The sequence below is a fragment of the Trachypithecus francoisi genome, unplaced genomic scaffold (genome assembly GCF_009764315.1).
Source record: "Trachypithecus francoisi isolate TF-2019V2 unplaced genomic scaffold, Tfra_2.0 Lachesis_group17, whole genome shotgun sequence".
NCBI classification, from domain to species: Eukaryota; Metazoa; Chordata; class Mammalia; order Primates; family Cercopithecidae; genus Trachypithecus; species Trachypithecus francoisi.
Genome location: NW_022681462.1, coordinates 43712959 through 43733750, shown reverse-complemented (window position 1 = coordinate 43733750; position 20792 = coordinate 43712959). Strand labels below are relative to the sequence as shown.

At 46.8% G+C, this 20792-nt stretch overlaps 1 long non-coding RNA gene across 1 annotated transcript; it reads right to left on the bottom strand.

Annotated features, from left to right (window-relative positions):
• Positions 1 to 362: 362 nt before the first annotated feature.
• Positions 363 to 15006, bottom strand: LOC117062230. Its single transcript, XR_004428266.1, has 3 exons — positions 14858 to 15006; positions 4771 to 4936; positions 363 to 564 (listed from the first exon to the last, which is right to left on the bottom strand). It is a non-coding gene; the product is annotated as an uncharacterized LOC117062230 (long non-coding RNA).
• Positions 15007 to 20792: the final 5786 nt, after the last annotated feature.

The following is a 20792-nucleotide window of genomic DNA, read 5'->3' as shown; positions in this document are numbered from 1 at the left end:
TGTATTTCCATGCCAACAATGATTTCATAGTTCAGGATGCATTTTCTTTCTTTCTTTTTTTTTTTTTTGAGACGGAGTCTCGCTCTGTCGCCCAGGCTGGAGTGCAGTGGCCCGATCTCAGCTCACTGCAAGCTCCGCCTCCCGGGTTCCCGCCATTCTCCTGCCTCAGCCTCCGGAGTAGCTGGGACTACAGGCGCCCGCCACTGCGCCTGGCTAGTTTTTTGTATTTTTTTAGTAGAGACGGGGTTTCACCATATTAGCCAGGATGGTCTGGATCTCCTGACCTCGTGATCCGCCCATCTCGGCCTCCCAAAGTGCTGGGATTACAGGCTTGAGCCACCGCGCCCGGCCCAGGATGCATTTTCAAGTCGTTAACATTCATTTGGATCCTGGGTTGCCTCTATCTTGGATTCTGTCAGCTGAGGTGCCTGGATGGGAGTGTGCAATGTCTGTGAGAGTATTCTGATGTTCACCAGGTTTTGTCCCTGTCAGGTCCTTGCACTGCTGGACGCTCTGAGTACAGTTCACAGTCAGAGGGTGAAGAAGGCCAAGAAGCAGTGGCACCTAAAAAATAAAGAGCATTGGACGGGCGCGGTGGCTCAAGCCTGTAATCCCAGCACTTTGGGAGGCCGAGACGGGCGGATCACGAGGTCAGGAGATCGAGACCATCCTGGCTAATACCGTGAAACCCCGTCTCTACTTAAAAATACAAAAAACTAGCCGGGCGACGAGGCGGGCGCCTGTAGTCCCAGCTACTCGGGAGGCTGAGGCAGGAGAATGGCATAAACCCGGGAGGCGGAGCTTGCAGTGAGCTGAGATCCGGCCACTGCACTCCAGCCTGGGTGGCAGAGCAAGACTCCGTCTCAAAAAAAAAAAAAAAAAAAAAAAAAAAAAAAAAAAAAAAAAAAAAAAGAGCACGTTAAAGTACTCCTCAAGCAGAAGGAGGAGAAGCTGATGCAGCAAGAGGACCTCAGAAGAAGCTCTTCTGAATTCAGGGTCAGAGGGAAAGAAGAAGCCAGAAATCCAGTCTGAAGTGGGCTGAGGAGCAATTGCAGTGAGCCTTTGGAATGGGAGGGCTGGCCATAGATCTACAGAAATGGGCGATTTCAAACATCACGGTGTTTGTGACTAACAAGTCAGGGGGCGAGAGCCCAAGAGATGTTCTTGTTGGACACATCATACACACTGTGTCTTTGGGAGGAGAAATGAAGCCTGCAGTTGCAGGACCCGGGTTCATTTTCAGCATCTGGAGCTGCCAACATTTAAAGTGATGTAAATTATGGTTATGTGGATTCTCTTACTTTCTTCTGCCTGCCTCAGTTTAATTATTTTGTACTATGAAAATATAATTAAAACACTTTCCTGTTAGTTTTGGCTTAGTGGGTTTCATTTGGGATGAATGCCTGACAGTGGATTGTGGATAATTGTTTATCCTAGAAAAATGCAGTAAAATCATCACCTCAAAGCATATGTTTTGGAAATTGAAAACTACAAAGTATTCTCAAGTCAATACATCACAGAAGGCATGATACCTGTATAAAGAAACAGCAATGAAAATCCCACAGGCAACACTTATACAGTGCTGCTGAGGGGCTACCAGAGAAAGTGGGATGCTAGGCTGTGCATTCAGTGTGCACATATGAGAAATGAAGATGGAATAGATGTGTCACGTTCTAATGCAATCTAAGAAAAGAGAAGAAAGCAACCATTTACATACAGAAAGCAAAATGAAGGCAATGATCCAATTTAAAGATAATTTGATGACTATAGGCCAGTTTTGCTTATCAATATTACAAACAATATCGAAAATAAATGTCAAAGCAAATGAAACCAAATAGATATTTGATACTGGGAGATACAAAATGAGAGCAGGCACATGGAACCACTGGAACCCTCCTAGCCCATTGCTAGGACTAGAAATCAGAAAGGGCCATTATAAACACTTCTTAGCCAATGTTCTTGCATTCATGAATGGGAAGGATAAAGCTGGAGTTATCACACTACCTGACTTCAAATGTACTGTAGTAACCAAATCTGCATGGCCATGTCCTGAAAACAGACAAACAGATCAGTGGAAGGGAATAGAGGACCCAGATATACATGCACAGACTTACAGCTAACTCATCTTTGACAAAGACACCAAGAAAATACATACAATGGGGAAACGTCATGCACAAGAATGAGACTAGACCCCTATCTCTCATCATACATGAAAATAAAATCAAATGGATTAAACAGTTATGCTGAAGACCAGAAACCATGAAACTACTAGAATAAAAACATTGTGGGAACACTCCAGGATGCTGGTCTAGGCAAAAGTTTTTGGTTTTCAAAAGCACAGGAGACCAAAGCAAAAATAAACAAATGGAATTCTGTCATCCCAAAAATCTTTTAGCACAGCAAAAGAAACAACAAAGAAAGGAGACGACAAACAGAATGAGAAACAATATTTGCAAACTCTCCACCCCTGAAGGGATTCAAAACTCGAATATATAATAAGCTCAAACAACTCAATACCAAAAAACCTCCAGAAAACCAAAAATAATCTGATTTAAACATGAACAGAAGATCTGAATAAACATTTTTTGAAAGAAGACACAGGGAACTACTAGAACTCTCTTATCCCCTGCTACAACTAGAATTCCGAACGGCCACTATGAACGCCTGTTAGGCCATGTTCCTACATTCATGAATGAGAAAATACGTCTAAACCAGAGAAGGCCTCAAGATAACCTCTAAGGTTCTGACATCCCTCACCACCTCTGGCTCTCTGACTGGCTCCCTGGCCAGTGGCCTAGGCCTGGACCCCTCCCTCAGGGCCATGGGAGGTGAGACCCTGGATAGTGTACCTAACCTGCTCCCTGCCATGGGCGGTACATCCACAGATAGCACCCCCAACCAGTCGCTCCACCCCCCATGCCCTGGATAGCACCCCCAACCCGCTCCATGCTGCAGGCATCAGGCGACCCCAAGCCACCCCCTACCACAGGCAGTGCAGCCTCTGATAGTGCACCTACCCCACCACCTTTCTACCACTCTGGTCACACTCCAGTCTCTGTCGCAGAGAGCAACAGCAGGGAGGCGAGCTTCCATGCCACAGGCTCCAGCCTCCAGGGTGCGGCAGATGGTTCCTTCTCTTCCTCCTGTAAGCCAGGCACAGAGTAGCTGGTCTACAGCCACAGAAGAGCCTGGAAGGGGACAACATCCCCTTAGCATCCTTCACATTCTGAAAATGTGCAAATGAGCGTCCTGGACTACATGTTATGATTGGATGAGACAAAAACCTCTAGGCCTATGCTCCATCGTGGGGGACAGGTTAGGGGCACTATTGGGGGCTACACTACCTGTAGCGGGGTGGGGGTGGAGGTTGGTTGGGGGTGCTATTGGGGACCGGACTGCCCCTGGCGGGGGGCTGGTTGGGAGTACTATCTAGTGTTGCAGTACCCACGGCAGCTCGTGGGGGAGTGGGTTGGGTGTGTTAACTGGGGCATAACTGCCTGAGGCAGAGGTTGGGCTGGGGGTGCTATCGGAGGATATGAGGATTAAGGGTGCTATCGGGGACTACGCTGCTGGCAGCGGGTGGCAGAGGCAGCAGTGACAGCAGTGGCCTCCAAGACAGTAGCTGTTGTCCTCTCCCTGGTCTCCAAACTCTAGAGGCTGACCTCCTCCTGCTGCTGCTGCTGCTGGAAGCCAGTGGGGTGCACAGTGTTTCCACAGGAATCCTGAGCATGGCAGGGTCCCCACACCTGCTGTGGGCCCAGGGCTTGTGCCCTCTTCCTCTGTTTTGCAGAGACCACCTGGGAGCTCTGGGCATGGAGTCAGGGGGATTCCAGGGGGACAGGGCCCTGTGGGTGGAGGCATCAGGAATGGCAACCGTACTTCAGTTGGGGGGTGGCTGGGTCCGAGTTTCTTCTGCTCCTGCTCCCCAAGGAGTGCAGCCCCAGTGGGCCCAGTGGTTCCTATGGAGTGGGGAGCTGGGCACTATAGTGTCTCTAGTCCCCACCCCAGGCCCCAGTGCCTGGCCAGCTTGGGCCAAAAGGAGAGGTCGGACTTTGGAGGGTGGGTGTGAGTGCCTTCACTGAAACCAGCCTCTGCCACCCAGTGGACAGCATGACAAGGTGATGCTCTAATGCTACCACTTCCTGCATCCTGTTCCAGGTTTTTCTGGCTTTGCCTGCCCTGCTGCTTCCTGCCAGGAGAAGGAGGATCCACCTGCCAGATGTTGGAGGCTGGAGGCTGGAGCCTATGGCCCTGTGGCTTGCCTTACTATGGGTTGGTGGTGGTGACAAAGACTGCAGTAGGAGGTGGCCCGCTGTGGCCAGGGCAGGGGCAGGGCTGTGGCAGCAGCCTTGTAGGGAGGGCCAGTGCATTGAGGGTGACAGCAGTGGTGGTTGTATTGGCATCGCTGCCAGTGGTGGCAGCAGCAGCAAGTCTGGGGGCTGGGAAGGGGGAGTGGGAACTTCAGGGTCTGGCTTGCCTGGGGTAGGTAGGAAGCTGTGGGTGTTGTACCATGGGCCTTGGTGGAGGTGCAGCCAGGACAAGGAGGAGTCCTCCCCCTTCTCCTAGAGAATCTGGAGGGTGCCCTCTTCCTGCTGGCACCTGAACTAGGCATGAGTGGAGCATTATCTCACTCTTAACAAAATTTAAGGGATGACTCTTTAGGGGGTGTATTTTTTTGCTTGTTTTTTTGTTGGTGGTTTTGGACTTTTTCAAATTTCATGAATTGGGAAGGGGAAAAAAGGAATCTTATAGGCCATCTGATTTCCTTACCTGTTTTTTCTCCTTTCTTCCAGTCTGTTTTTTCTTTTTCTCATCACCATCATCTAGTTCCTCTTCATTTGCTTATGCTGGTGCTTCTATTTCTTGTTTCTATACTTTCTCCTTCTCCTCCTCCTCCTTCTCCTCCTCTTTTGTTTTCTTTTTCCCAAGCAATGGCCTTAACAAACAACAAACCAAAACTGAGTTAAAAATAAACTGCTTGTCAGTGTGTTGCATTTTAAAAATAATCGGTCCATTACAATGTTTTAGAGATGAGGAAAAATATTAGTTGCATAATTATTTAGTTCCTTGAATAGCTATGCTTTCCTGATCTGTTAATGCATTGCAAGTTGTTATTCAAGGAATCAAAAAATGACACATCAAATAAAATATTGGTAGCAAACAGCCAGTTCATCTCTCTCACATATTAGTCTGGAGATACACAAGAGGCAGAGTGGGTAATAAGTTCCACTTTATGAGATCATTAAGTGAACCATATCCCCTTCATTTTATTTCTCTGCCACCATTTTCAAGAGTATTGTCATCTGCATGAGCAAACCTTGTTTCATCACCACATCTTTGCAACAAGAAAAGGAAGGGGAGGATTATGTATGTAATTGTTTTAAGACCAAGGTCAATAACCAAAAACAAGGCTTTAGTAACTTTTGTCTTTAAGAACCTGCAGCGTTGGGCTTTCTTTTATTCCTAGTGTTACGTATTACTACCTTCGGTATGAACTCTTTTTTTAAGTGATTACTCTAGAAGTTTATGTATTTTATTGACTACTTTAAAGAAACAAGTATATTGTATCATTTCTTTCAAGACCACAGAAATGTATACGGCCTGTAATTTTGACACTTTTAAATTATTTTAAGGTTATGATACGTAACATACTGTTGATATATATACAAATATGCATAAGTATCAATAGCTAGCTTATTTTGAAGACATAGTGTCTAAATTTTTGTCCAGGGTAGATTGGTTGCAGTTTCTTAGGTGTGTTTCTCAATACATTGCCTCAATGTTTTAAAGCATATAGAAATTTGAATACTGTTAAACCTCATTTAGTCCTTTGTTTATAGGTTGTTTGATATTACTAAAGACATCACAGCCCCTCTTGAGATTCAGAAATAATAAAATTTGAGATATATAGATTTAGAATCCAACAAATTCAGAGGAAAATTGTTAAATTACATAGCTGTAGAGCAGGAATGAAACCCAGGTTCTAAGCTCTAAGGGGGCCATTAGCTACCATACAGGTGCCTCGGTGACCAGGTATAGAGTCAGCAGAATTACAGGATGGTGAAGAGTGAGCTGTGGAGCCTAACTCTATGTGAACATGAATTTTTAAACTGCATGGTGTCTCAGTTTATCCATCTTTACAATGGGCACAGTACTAAGTGTTTCTTTTTCTTCCCGGTAGACTGAATTATTTCCATAGTGTGTCTTGTTGCCACTCTTATTGCCTACATGAGAGGACCTAAGGTAATTTCTGACAACCTGGGGTACTTTGGGAAAAACAGAAGGTGCCACAGACCCCATTTTGGGAGAAACCTCTGTTTTCCTCATGGAACCCCAAGAGCTGTAAATAAACAGGTCCCTCTCAAAATCTAAGGCTCTGCTCTGTTTTGCATTGCTTTACCTGACCTTTTTGATTTGGGCAGCATCAGAAATTAGTAGGGGAGACAGAGCTAAAGAAAGTTGTGGATGTGGGCTGTGTGTGGTGGCTCAGGCCTGTAGTGCCAGCACTTTGGGAGGCTGAAGCAGGTGGATCACCTGAGGTCAGGAGTTTGATACCAGCCTGGCCAACATGGTGAAACCCCGTCTCTACTAAGAATACAAAAATTAGCTGGGCATGGTGGTGGGTGGAAGAAGGAGAAAGAGAGAAGGAGGGGAGGTGGGGAGGGGAACAAACAGTGTTCCCAGCTAGCTATACCCATTTACCCTGTTATCAACAATGCATGAGAGCTCCAGGGATCTCCATTGTCTACACTTGATACTGTCAGATTTTCTCCCCCCTTCATTTTGGCTATTCTGAGTGTGCTACCATAGTTTCTTGTGGTTTTCATTTGCATTTTTCTGAAGACTAATGAGGTTGAGCACCTTTCTGTGTATTTATTGGCCAATTAAGATACTATCTATTTTGTGAAGTGCCTGTTCAAGTCTTTTACCCAATTTGTTTCTACTGGGTAGGTTTACCTTTTTCTCATTGCTTTGTTAGTATTATGTTGCAAATATCTTTCACATCCTATTGGCCTCCCCTTGAACTCCTTTAATGTTGTTTCTTGATGACAACTGTTTCTTGATGACAGCTTCTTATTTTATGATTAGTGCCTACGTCCTACTTTAAACAAAAAATGTTGAGGGTAATTGTACTTGAATTTAACAATCCCTCCCCCCGCAAAATGAAGTAAAATGGTAGAAATTGCTGAATTTCAGAGAAATTATTTCCTCATCACAAAATATACTAGTGGTCCCAGGTACTTGGGAGGGTGAGGCATGAGGATTGCTTGAGCTCAGTAGTTCAAGATTGGCCTGGGCAACATGGCAAGACCTTGTCTCTACAAAAAAAAGAAAAAAAAATTAACCGAGCATGATGGCATGTACCTGTAGTCTCAGCTACTTGGGAGGCTGAGGCAGGATTGCTTGAGCCCAGAAGGTTGTGAGGCTGCAGTAAGCTGTGATTGCACTGCTGCACTCCAGCCTTGGCGACAGAATGAGACCCCGTGTCAAAACAACAAAAATAAGAAAAAAGAAAAAAAAACTAGTTTCTAAAATAACTTGCTAAAATTAAGGAAAGGGTTTATGAAACATATTAATAAGTAGCAATTATTTTATGTGTTTTAATTATAGGCAGTAGCTACTAACTCCTTGTTATGAATAAGGAAATTGGCATTCTTACATGTCCTCTTCCCTCCTCTCCTCAGCCCCCTGAGTTTGCTAGCTTTCTACTGTCAAGATTTACATTTTATTCTGAAACCACAATTTCTTCCATAGTCTAGCTTTAACTATTTGCTTACATGGAGTCATCTCTCTTACCAGTCTTTTCCCCATGGCCTTTCCCTCACTTCATTTCTTATTTTGCTTCATCTCTTAGTTGGCCAGACTTCATTTTCAGCTACTTTTTTTCTTTTAGAGACGGAGTCTCTCTCTATCGCCAAGGCTGGAGTGTAATGGTGCAATCATAGCTCACTGTAGCTTTAAACTCCTGGACTCACAGGATCCTCCCACCTCAGCCTCGCAGTAAGCTGGGACCACAGGTATGTGCCACCATGCCCAGCTAATTTTGTATTTTTACTTTTTGTAGAGACGGGATCTCACTATGTTCAACTACATTTCGAAAGGGCCCTGGGTGCTGTCTCCCTCTGATCTTGGAGAATGTTTGTCTGTCACCGTTATACTCGAAGGACAGCTTGGCAAAGTGCAAAGTTCTCGGACCGGGCTCACAGGCGAGGTCATCTTTATGCCTCCCACCATCAACAAGGAAACCAGCCTTCTGGCTTACAAGTCCTGTGAGTGCGAATTAATTTCCCACAGACACCTTCCTTCCTGGTATACTAACAGCACCACTTTCTGAATCAAATCCGCAGAGGCAGAGGCCAAACCCTTAGCAGAGATGGGAACTGTGGCAACTGGCCGGGCACAGTGGCTCATGCCTGTAATCCCAGCACTTTGGGAGGCTGAGGCAAATGGATTGTCTGAAGTCAGGAGTTGGAGACCAGCCTGGCCAACAGAGTGAAACCCCGTCTCTACTAAAAGTACAAAAATTAGCTGGGTGTGGTGGCAGGCACCTGTAATCCCAGCTACTTGGGAGGCTGAGGCAGGATAATTGCTTGAACCCAGGAGGCAGAGGTTGCAGTGAGCTGAGATCGCACCATTGCACTCCAGCCTGGGCAATAAGAGCGAAACTCTGTCTCAAAAAAAAAAAAAGAAAAAAGAAAAAGAAAAAAAGAAACCGTGGCAACCTCAGTGGTAGCCCAGGCCTCCTTCCTTCCTTTGCCTTCCTCGCCCTGCCTCTCTGCTGAGGGTGGGTCTGTTTGACAACTGTGGAACAGAACAACCCCAGACGGTCCCGGCCCCAGAGCACACTCCCGTCCCCACCCGGGGTGTGTCTGGGAGGGCCCAGAGAGCTGTTGTGAGGTTCCACCTCGACATGTACTGTTTGGTTCCTGTAAGAACAGAGGGAGCATATGGATCAGCAAGAACACCATAGCCAGTGAGGGAGACTGGATCTATGCACCCGCGCTGTCCATTCCTTCAACAGACACCGGTACGCAAGGTGGCTCCTCATAACACCCATCAGTCTTACTTTGTGTGTGAAGTGTTCATGAGAAGCCTTTCCCAACCAGCTGGTGGGATTAGAGCCAGACGGCCCCCATGCCCTTCCCTCTTCCAGCGCCATACCCATGCCCTGGGAGAAGTTCTTGCTTTTTGCTGACTTCCATGTCCACCCACATGCCCTGGAGGGTGTGGGTGAGCCTGGGAGCCAGGCTCTCCGTTAGCACCTCCATCGCCCTTTAAAGGCGCTTTCCCAGCGCCCTCTTCCACTGTCACAATGGAAGTGCTCTCAGGCACTCCAACTCAGTAAGTAATTTTGCAGAGTGCCCCGTAATTGTCCTGAAGCAGAAGCCGGATGTACCTGGCAAGTGCAGACACATTGAACGCACCCATCCACGGGGCGGGCTGCTCAGTGTTGTTGAACAAACTTTGTCCTAGTTCAGCACGGCCAGGTAGAAGGGTCGGCTTTGCCTGTACCCTGAGATGACTGAGGCAGAGCAGACACAGGGAAGCTGGCAGACCACCACAGGGCAACCACCACAGGACGGGAAACTTACTGAAGGAGGGGTTGTGCACTGCCAGGGACAAGAAGTAGGTTTTTGTCACCCTGAAATAGGAGGCAAGCCAGATAGATACTAACAACGCAAGTGCCTTGCAAACTGACTCAGCAGGCCAGATAGCACAGTGCAAATTTTGAAAAGTTGAGTCCTTTGTGAGCTCTGCCACGCCCAGCATCAGAGGCTGCTCTGGAATACGCTCTTAGGCAATCTTCTTGAGAGAGGGTAATGGGTTTCTCTTTGGTGTCTGTCTATCCATCCAGCTATCATCTATTTCTGGATACGGCACCACTTTTGAAGGTAGACAGGGCCATCCTGGTGTGAGATTTGAATTTGAGAAAAAAATATAATCTTTTCCCGAAGCTGGGGTATCATGTCTGAGGTTTTCCACGTTTGCCCCACACCTCACTAAATGACAACTTCTCCATGTTCAGAGGTTTAACACCCAATGGGCAGATGGGCCTTTGCTCCCTTTGCTTGGCTGGAGCCCTCTCATCAGCACCTCCTCCTGTCTCCTCCTGTGGAAGTTTGCTTGGCATCACCTGCTCTGAGCACCTTTCCCTGCCTCCCAGGCAGAACTGGAGGCTCCTCCCCCATTTTTGTCACCAGACAGCCAGGAGTCGGTGGGGGCTCCCCACCCTTCAGACCTGGATTGGACCAATTCAGATCCCACCACCTAGCTTCTCAGACTGGAGTCAGTGTCCTGCCCGACGTTTCTCTGAATTTTGGGGGTAGGAGGCTTGTGTTCTCAAGGTCGCCTTTGTGCCAATTTTCAGCCTTGGTCAAGCTGTTCTTTGTCTCTATTGGTGGCTTTTCCTTGACCTCTGCCGCGGCACGCACTCAACAGAGCCCCTTCTCTTTGATCACTGCTTCCGTGGTAACAGTGAGCAGAATTCTGCTGGGAGCCACAGAATGTTTACTGAAGCTTTATGGCTCACCAGAGGTACTTTTAAAAGCAAAGCACTTAAAAATCCGTATCACTCTTCAAAGCAGCCCTCCAGCCAGGCTTTCTCACAGCTGGGCCACCTGTGCACGTCCTGCCTTCTCTTCCCCTCTCTTTCAGGAACTCCAACCACTAATCCCTGTCTCTGACAACATCCGTGCCCTCATGAACCAAATTGCCGTGCTGCAGAAGTTGATCAAGATCTTTCCTAAATAAAGCCAGTACCCTCCTGATGAAGAATTCTGAGGTCAACTGTTGAGATGATACAGTTTTTTGTTTGTTTCTGTATCTCGCTCTAAACCAGGCTGAACTCCCGCTGAAGGCAGAGACCTCAACTTGGAATTTCTGTATCCCTGGTTCCTGGTAAGGGGATATGTAGGTGCTCAAGAGGTCCAGCTGCTGCAAGAGTGAATGCCTGTGATCAGAGGGGAGTGAAACGGGCATCAGGCAGTGCACCCGCGGTGGCTCCCACAGCAGGGGGGTCGTACCCTGCCGCCTGTTGCTAGGAGATGATGGGCTTCAGAAGGATGTGCAGTGTTGCTTAGCAACACCTCCCCACTGTTCCATCACTCAGAATGGACAGCACCAAACAATTCTTACAGCAAGAGTCTTTTGACCTATTTCAGCTAAAAGCAGGAAAGCTCTTTCTGTCTCAGCTCAAATTACATAATTTTTTAAAGGATCACAAGGGAAAAAAATATGGAGGATCCTCAGTATTCACACTCCAGACCTACTTTGTTGTTAGCAGGTTAACTGTGTATCAGCGGGACACTGGGAGAATTGCCAAGAGTTCACAGCCTGCCTTCTGCTCCCTGCAGGGACCCTTCACTTAGCCGTAGCTGGCTATCCACTGGGCCTGGGGTGCTCCCTGCATCCCTCCTGCGTGCGGGCTTGGCCCTACGGGGAATCGCAAAGCCCAGCTGGTCACCAAGAACAGAGGTGCTCTCTCGATGTGGCTGATGTTTCTCTAACCAGCTTAGCCTAGAAAGAACATTTGGATTCATTGCCCATCTATAACACAGAAAACCTTCGTATGAACATAAGTTCCTTGAAATATTTGCACTGAAAAAGGCACACATGAATTTAAGAGTCATATACTCCGTGACTGTTTTCCCTTCCCTTCTGGTTCCTACTAACTTCTACACGGGAGGGGGTTCGCAGAGGGTGGGGTGTCCAGGCTGCACGAGTGGCTGAAGAAGAGCTCCTTGCTAGTCTCTGTGGGTACAGGGAAGGCCCCGTGTGGCCGTAGAGCCTTTGGAAGCTCAGCCCGCCGAGGGCGGTGCTCACCAGGTTCCACTGAAGCTGAACAGCACTGGAGCTAGGAATGCAGGAAGGAGGCGCTGCCCACACCCTGAGCTCTCAGTCTGGCTGGGAAGCCGGCAGTAGCTGTGTCCTATAAATGCACCTTGAACACTGAATAACACTGTAGCTTGTGCTTGAATGAGGGTTCTCTAACAAGTGTGCTTCCTCCGGAAGGCACATCACAGCCTTCCTGCACTTAGGAACAATTAGACAACGCTTCAGCACTATGCCTGGGGACCACGTTAAACAGCACAATCACCACCCGAAAGCACAACATGCAAAAGACGTGGCACTAAATGGACCAAGGAAAGAACAAGAGGCAGAGCCTTGCCTTGTTTGACCTCGGCAGGGAACTGCGTGTCAGACAACTCACATTTTTCACGGCTTTGCACATGTCTGCAAATGACCACAGAAGCACCACGAGTACTCAGCTTTGAGGTTACAAATGCGTTTTAGAGAGTAGGTGACTTTGCAAATGTGGAATCCATGACTAATGTGGATAGAATATATATATGTATATATGTATGTGTGTACATATACAACATTGTCTTTGAAAGTTGAACATGTACACACATACATTTGTGTGCATATGTATATATTTAAAAAGTAAAACTTAAATGCATTTACACCCACCTGCTCCAGGATGGATGAGGAGGCGTGACCCTAAGGCTCCCCTCAATGCTCCCTTTTCCAGCTGCCTGCAGCAATCTCTGGTTACTTGGCTTCAAGACTTCTTGGAGTAGAAATTTCCAAACCCCACACTGCCTCAATCAGACCATCCTTGCTTGGATAGCAATTCCCAGGGGACCTTGTTACAAATGGGTCCTAACTCCATTCCTGACCTACTCAAACAGAATCCAAGGGAGGAGAGGCTGGAGCCTTGGAATGTGAATGTGTACTTAACACAGTTTACAAAGCTCACAGTTCAAGTTTGAGAATCACTGTGAATAAGTTCCCAGCCAGCTGGAGAAATCAGCAGCTGACACTGTTTGAACCTGGGACAAGAGGCAAATCACCAGTGTGGACCACCCTGCCCCTCTTGTGAGCAGATGAAATCAGTCAAAAGTGTTGTATGCTTTGTGAAAGACCGTGGGCAGTTTCGTTTAAAGCTGGGTAACCTAGAGAGGAAAATAAAATAAAATAAAATAGGGCTGGGCATGGTGGCTCATGCCTGTAATCCCAGCACTTTGGGAGGCTGAGGCGGGTGGATTCACGAGGTCAGGAGATTGAGACCATCCTAGCTAACACGGTGAAAACTGGTCTCTACTAAAAATACGAAAAAAAAATCCAAAAAACCCAAAAAAAAAAAAAAATTTAGCAGGGCGAGGTGGCGGGCGCCTATAGTCCCAGCTACTCGGGAGGCTGAGGCAGGAGAATGGCGTGAACCCAGGAGGTGGAGCTTGCAGTGAGCCGAGATCATGCCACTGTACTCCAGCCTGGGCGACAGAGCGAAACTCCGTCTAAAAAAATAAATAAAGAAAAGAAAAAAGAAAAGAGAAGAAAAGAATTGTGTGTGCTTAATGAGAGGAGAAGAACAATTAAGCTGGGAACCCAGGGAAGGTTATGTAACATCCCTGTGTCTCATGTGTAAAGTGAAAGTAATAGTAGTTATCTCTTAAGGTTGTCAGAAATGTTAAAAATGTGTGTTGAGCAGCACTTCCCACGTGGGAACAGTTAACAACCACTTATTATTATCACCATCGCCTGTTTTCCCCTGGACCTGAGCTGACCCCAGAGGCACACTCTTTCCTCATGCTCACTTTCTCAGCCACCGGAATCTCACCTTTTTCCAGACCTTTCCTGTTTTAGTCTGGATGTTTCTTTTTCAAGTGATTACTTTGCAAAAAAATTGTATTTAATAGAAAAGTAGGACTGTGCACCCACCTGGATGGCTCCTATAAAAATGACAGCACCCGGTGTTGGCAAGGATGCAGAGCAAGTGGGATTTCGGGGCTTTGCTGCTGGAAATATAAATTTCACTTTGTCAAACTTTTTGACATTATCTACGAAAGTTAAACATTCACACACACTGTGACCCAGCAGTTCTCCTAAATACATAGATACATTCACTGAAAGACGTACAAAAATATGATTTGTAAGAATAAAAAACTAGAAGCAAACTAAATGTCCATCAACAGCAGAACTTGTATCCCTGCAATGGGGGACGGTAAGCAGCTAACGTGGAGTAACTGCAGTCTTCTGGATGCAGAGGAATCCCATGAACACATGGTTAGGTGGGAGGAGACAGACACTAAAGAATGCATGCTGAGTGGTTCAATTTACATGAAGTTCAAAAAGAGGTAAAACTACTAATGTATGAAGTTAGGACTCCAGAGGAGGGTTTCTCAGAAGGGGCACTTGAGACTAGAAAGGGGATACTGAGGGTTTCCACGTTGTGCTCAGCAATGTGCTACTTATAAACATGTCTGTACCTTTTGAAAATTCTTTTTATTTGTACACTTATTCAAGCACTTTGCTAAATTTACATTATATTTCAGTAAAAGTTCACATTAAAAAAGGCAGGATTATGAAGATGTCTTTGATTGGAGGTGGGGATAGATGTTTAAAATGGAGAATAATGAAGTAGCATTGAAAAACAGAGGAGGAAAGTTTTAGAGGAATTTAAAAGAACATTTTACCTTTAATGATTTTAAAAGGCTAAGCATAGAAACCCAAGAATTCAAAGAAAAGTGGCAACGAGTCCCACAGCGCCAAGACTGGAGAAGCATAAGTGGAAGGCAGGGCCCTGGGTGGTCTCAGAAGACAGCAGTGAGACCCCTAGAGGTCATTTGTGGGGTCCTGTCATCCCCTTGGGGGGCAACTGGCCCCAACATGTCCCCACAGCCTGGGCTATATGTGTGCTCTTGCCTGGCATTCAGCCCATAGAGGTTCATGGAACACCTACCATGGGCCAAGAGATTCCTCCCACCCAGTGGAGACCAAACCTCCCCGTGGGACTGATCTACTGTGTTCTCTGGAGCAGAGAGGTGGCCTCTCTTCCAGCATTTCCCAGACTTACCTGTGTGATGGCATCACTGAGGCACTTGCCATAAACACAAGTTCCCGAGCCTGTTACCTGGAGGTTCTGATCTGGTTGGTCTGAGTTGGAGTCCAGGACCCCAGGCTCTTCTTCCAACCAGACTAGTTGAGGAAACAGTGCTCTCATGCAAGGGGATATTCTTTTAAAAAGAATAAACACATTACTATAAATAGTGAGATAATGTTTTGAAAATAATCCAAGATATTGTCAAAATATAATTTCCTGTTGCGAAAAAGGAAAAGGGGGAGGGACCCTGACAGTGAGCCTGGCAGTAAAGTTGCTGGATAGAAACACAGGATGCCCAGTTAAATGTGAATCCCAGATGCACAATGAATAATGTTTTAGTATAAGTATTTCCTAATGATTGCACCAGATGTACTTATACTATATTTCTTGTTTATCTGAAATTCAGACGTAGCTGGATACTCTGTATTTGTATTTGCTAGATGGAGGCTGCATGTCCAGGAAAGGCTGAAAAGGCTTTGGAAACTTGTTCCAGCCGTCTGTGTGAGTGGTGAAGGGCCACAGGGAGCTTCACCCAAAATATGGCTCCCTGGTATGTTGCATTAAAGGCCCTTGGGGATCAGCAGATGGTAGAAGACACTTTTTCCCTACCTCCATGAAGACTGGACAGACCTGCCAAGGAGAAAAATTGCTCCCCAGGTACCTCTGGCCCCATCCCTTTGTTTTCATTAACTGAACACAGTAAGGCGTGATGGCTCACATCTATAATCCTGTTTGGGAGGTCGAGGCAGGAAGACTGCTTGAGGTCAGGATTTCCAGACCAACCTGGGCAACATGGCAGGTCCCATCTCTATTATTTACGTACATGTATCAAAAAACCCAACTCATATCACAGGAAGGAAGACTGAAGACTGTCAACAAGCCTGGACATTTTGTCACAATGCACTGTCCGCTTCCTGGGCCTGACTTTGTCACAGACCATTGTATGTTCTTCAATCCCACTGAATTCCCTTAAAAATCATTTACCATCCCCCCAGATCATCCACACTTCCCCATCTCCCTTTTCCCTAAGAAGTAGGGTGTATACTTTCCTTTTCTTTTTTTTTGGAGACGGAGTCTTGCTCTGTCGCCCAGGCTGGAGTGCAGCAGCGCGATGTCGGCTCACTGCAACCTCCACCTCCTGAGTTCAAGCGATTCTCCTGCCTTACCCTCCCAAGTAGCTAGGATTAGAGGTGCCTGCCACCAGGCCCAGATAATTTTTGTATTTTTAGTAGAGACAGGGTTTCACCATACTGGCCAGGCTGGTCTCAAACTCCTGACCTCAGGTAGTCCACCTGCCTCGGCCTCCCAAAGTGCTGGTATTACAAGCGTGAGCCACTGCGCCCAGCCTAGAAGTAGGGTGCATAAGCATCTGTACGCACTAGGATGTCAGGCTGTCACTGTGATTCTCTGGTGTGCACGGTGGTTGATATATTTGCATGCCTTTTCTCTTATTAACCTGCCTTTTTGTGAGTTGATTTTTCAGTGAACCTCCTGGGGGTGAAGGGGAAGCTTCCCGGCTGCAATGGCCATGGGCAGGGGGTCTGAGGTAGACTCTCAGGAGGCCAGACACAGAGTAAATACGACTTCCAGTACATGCGCCAGTTCCTGTTCCTGTTGGCTGCGGGCCTGGGCTCCTCTGGCCAGTGACCACGCACCTGGCCGGCTGTGCTGCTCCACCAAGCGCTGAACTAGTGGTCTCCACTAAGGGCGCTCCCCGTCTGGCTGACCTTGCAGGACCCTTTGCCCAAATCACTTCCAGGAACCTCCTGCCCAGGCCCGGCACTCTCCACCCAACCTTTTGTGACTCCTCGGGGCACTGTCGCTTGGGGCTCCCTGTCTGACAATTCACTGTGTCTTTACTGATATTGTGTGCCAACTGTTATCCATCATTTTCACTCTGAGTGGAGACATTTCATATTTCTCTTTCATGTGGTTTAAAGTTTAATAATGCCTTTAGTTTCCCCCAAATGTTATTAGAAGCAAATATATATATATATATATTTTTTGACAGAGTCTCACTCTCTTGCCCAGGCTGGAGTACACTGGCACCATCTGGGCTCACTGCAACCTCCACCTACCAGGCTCAAGTGATTCTCCTGCCTCAGCCTCCACAGTAGCTGAGATTACAGCCACACACCATTATGCCTGGCTAATTTTTGTATTTTTAGTAGAGATGGGGTTTTACCATGTTGGCCAGGCTGGTTGCCAACTCCTGACCACAAATGATCCACCTGTCTTGGCCTCCCAAAGTGGTGAGATTACAGGTGTGAGCCACCATGCCCAGCCTTACTTTTTTTTTTTTTTTTGAGGTGGCATCTCCCTCTGTCGCCCAGGCTGGAGTGCAGTGGCAAGATCTTAGCTCACTGCAACCTCCGCCTCCCAGGTTTAAGCCATTTTCTGCCTCAGCCTCCTGAGTAGCTGGGATTAAGGGCATGTGCCACCACACCTGGCTAATTTTTGTATTTTTAGTAGAGATGAGGTTTCACCATCTTGTCCAGGCTGGTCTTGAACTCCTGAGCTAGTAATCCACCTGCCTCAGTCTCCCAAAGTGCTGGGACTATAGGCGTGAGCCACTGCACCCGGCCTTTTTTTCTTTTTTTTTGAGATGGAATCTTGCTCTGTCATCCAGGTGGAGTGCAGTGGAACAATCATGGCTCACGGCAGCCTCTGTCTTCCGGGTTCCAGCGATTCTCCTGCCTCAGCCTCCTGAGTAGCTGGGATTACAGGCGCACACAACCACACCTGGCTAATTTTTGTGTTTTTTAGTAGAGACAGGGTTTCACCATGTTGGCCAGGCTGGACTTGGACTTGAACGCCCGACCTCAGGTGATCTGCCCGCCTCGGCCTCCCTAAGTGCTGGGATTACAGGCAGAGCCACCATGCCCAGCTGGCCTTACATATTTTTAATATTTTATTTTATTTATTTTTTTAGATGGAGTCTCACTCTGTCACCCAGGCTGGAGTGCAGTGGCGCAATCTCGGCTCGCTGCAGTCTTCGCCTCCCGGGTTCCAGCGATTCTCCTGCCTCAGCATCCTGAGTAGCTGGGACTATAGGCACCCACCATCATTTTCGTATTTTTGTAGAGATATGGTTTCACCATGTTGGCCAGGCTGGTCTTGAACTCCTGACCTCAGATGATCCTCCTGACTCGGCCTCCTAAAGTGCTGGGATTACAGGCATGAGCCACCGCACCCAGCCCTCTTTCTTTTTTAATAGCTGCATACTGTTCCATTGTGCGGATGTGCATATAATCATTTAGCCAGGCCACCACTGATGAACATGTGGGACAAACAGTGTCACAGTGAATATGCTCATGAGTACATAGGTTTACATTTACACCAGTATATCTAGGATAATTACTGAAGAATAGAATCCCTGGATCTAAGGGTACATATGTATATTTCAAATTTTGGCCAATATTGTCAAATTGCCTTTGTAGAGGTTGTACCAGTTTACATAGTGACAAGCAACATATGAAGTGTCATGCTTCTCACACCCTCAGAAACCTAGTGTGTGTTTTGATCTTGAGGCAAAAGCTGCTTGCTGAACACCATCCTGTGCACGGCATTCTGCTGGGTGCTGGGAGCATGTGGAAGGCTGTGACAGGGAGCAGCCCTTGCCTCCCGGGCGGCCTGGTGGACCTCCCCTGCTGGGCAGAGCAGTCCCACGAGACCAGCAGCAATGTTCAAGTCAGTGAGGTTCACAGAGGGCGTGTGGATTGGGGATGTTGGTTTGCTGTGGTTCTGGTTTATTTTAAATGGCTGTCAGTTTGTGGGAAGGGTTATATGAAGGTCACAAAACAAAGGAGGAAATGGTTCAGATTCAGAGGGCAAGGGAGGGACAGGGACAGAGTGAGGATGAATGGTTTCTGGAGTCATCAGCTGCTGGAGAGTGGGGAAGAGCATGGAACACAAGGAGAAGAGAGAGTTTTGGGTAAAAATCCCCCCAAATAAAATCTAAACCATGAGGGAAGATACATGAGTGTTTAAAAATTCCTGGAAAATTTCACAGAACAGTTATTTTAAAGGAGTTTGTAGTTAATTTCATAAATTTTAGAATTTCCTTGTCTTCCAGCCTCTGGCTTTCATATCTCAATATCTTTTTATTTTTAGGTTTTAGGTGGTTTTGCCGTTTTTGCTCAGTCACTTGGTGATCGAACATTGGCATCTTGGGGACCACTGGCAGTGTGTGGGGAGCTGGAAGGACGTCGGGGAGGGCCCTGGGTTTGTGTCAAAGCAAGTTAAGCCCTGAGCCAGTGGCCACTGGAAGTTCTACGGGAGGCTGGACACTTCTTAGGTGAAACTGGAGCATCAAGCTCAAATCATGTTTAAGTCAACCGGTTTCAGTACTTTTTTCTTCTTCCTTTTTTTTTTTTTTGAGATGGAGCCTTGCTGTGTCGCCCAGGCTGGAGAGCAGTGGCGCGATCTTAGTTACTACAACCTCCACCTCCCGGGTTCAAGTGATTCTCCTGCCTCAGCCTCTCGAGTAGCTGGGATTACTGGCACCCGCCACCACACCCAGCTATTTTTTGTATTTTTAGTAGAGACGGGATTTTACCATGTTGGTCAGGCTGGTCTTGAACTCCTGACCTCATGATTTGCCCGCCTCGGCCTCCCAATGTGCTGGGATTACAGGTGTAAGCCACTGCGACCGGCTTGTTGCTATTTTTTTTTTTTTTAAGACAGAGTCTCACTCTATTATCCAGGCTGGAGTGCAGTGACATGATCTCGGCTCAAAGTAACCTCCACCTTCCGGGCTCAAGCAATCTTCCTGTCTCAGCCTCCTGAGTAGATGGGACCAGATGCGTGTGCCCATGCCCAGAAAACTCACTGTATTTTTTGTAGAGACGGGGTTTCACCATGTTGCCCAGGCTGGTCTTGAAATCCTGAGCTCAAGCGATCTGCCTCCCAAAGTGCTGGGATTACAGGCATGAGCCACTGTGCCTGGTCAGTTTCAGTACTTTAATTTAAACCCATTGTAGGTGTGATAATGTACATAAAGTTGTTTCATTTTTAATCCTAAAGTTGCTAGTTTGAACAGGAAAGAGCTTACATCTTAAATATGCCTATGTAAATAAAATAATACTCATAGTCCCATAAATGTTTTATAAAAGATATTTGTCCTTTAAATGCATCCTCTTCTCCCACATAGAGAACGTTTGATTTTTTTTTCACTCAGGAGGATTTTTGTGTGTGTGTAGCTGCCATGAACTGACACATCTGGATCTGTGTGCCTTGCCGGGCACTTATAGGGCTCAATGCACTCAATTAAGTGGCTCATTCAGATATTTATTTGTATCAACAAAGACTTTTATTTGGGGGGTTATAATTCAGCACGTCATGAGCTCCTGCGGGCTGAGCCCTGTATCCTTTTGAGAGTCCCCATTTGATTTTTGAGCACTTCTTATATTTTGGCTCCATAAGACGTTCAGGCCCATCTTGTATTTTCCCTGCCCCATCCCTAGAACCAGCTCCTCTCTGAGGAGCCCTGGTTTCTCTTCTTGGAGAATGGGCTCTAGAAACAATATCTGGGAGCAGGGCGTGCTCGTGTTACTAACGTGTCACTGCTAGATTTTCTCAGTCAACAGACCTAGCAATGCCTGTATCTACAGTGACTCATGCTCACACATCTGTATGCACATCTGTCATTTCTATCTATATATGTCTGTTTCTTAAGATTAATACAGAGACGGGGTCTTGCTATATTGCCCAGGCTGGTTTTGAACTCTTGGCCTCAAGCAATCCTCCCACCTTGGCCTCCCAAAGTGCTGAGATTACAGATGTGAGTCACTGAACCTGGCCTGTGTCTATCTATTTAAAACTCCATGAACTCATATCCACACCTGTGAGGCCGATCTCACACCACAAGTTCAACCTACCTTCATTTGTAACTTGTTTCTCCAGCTAT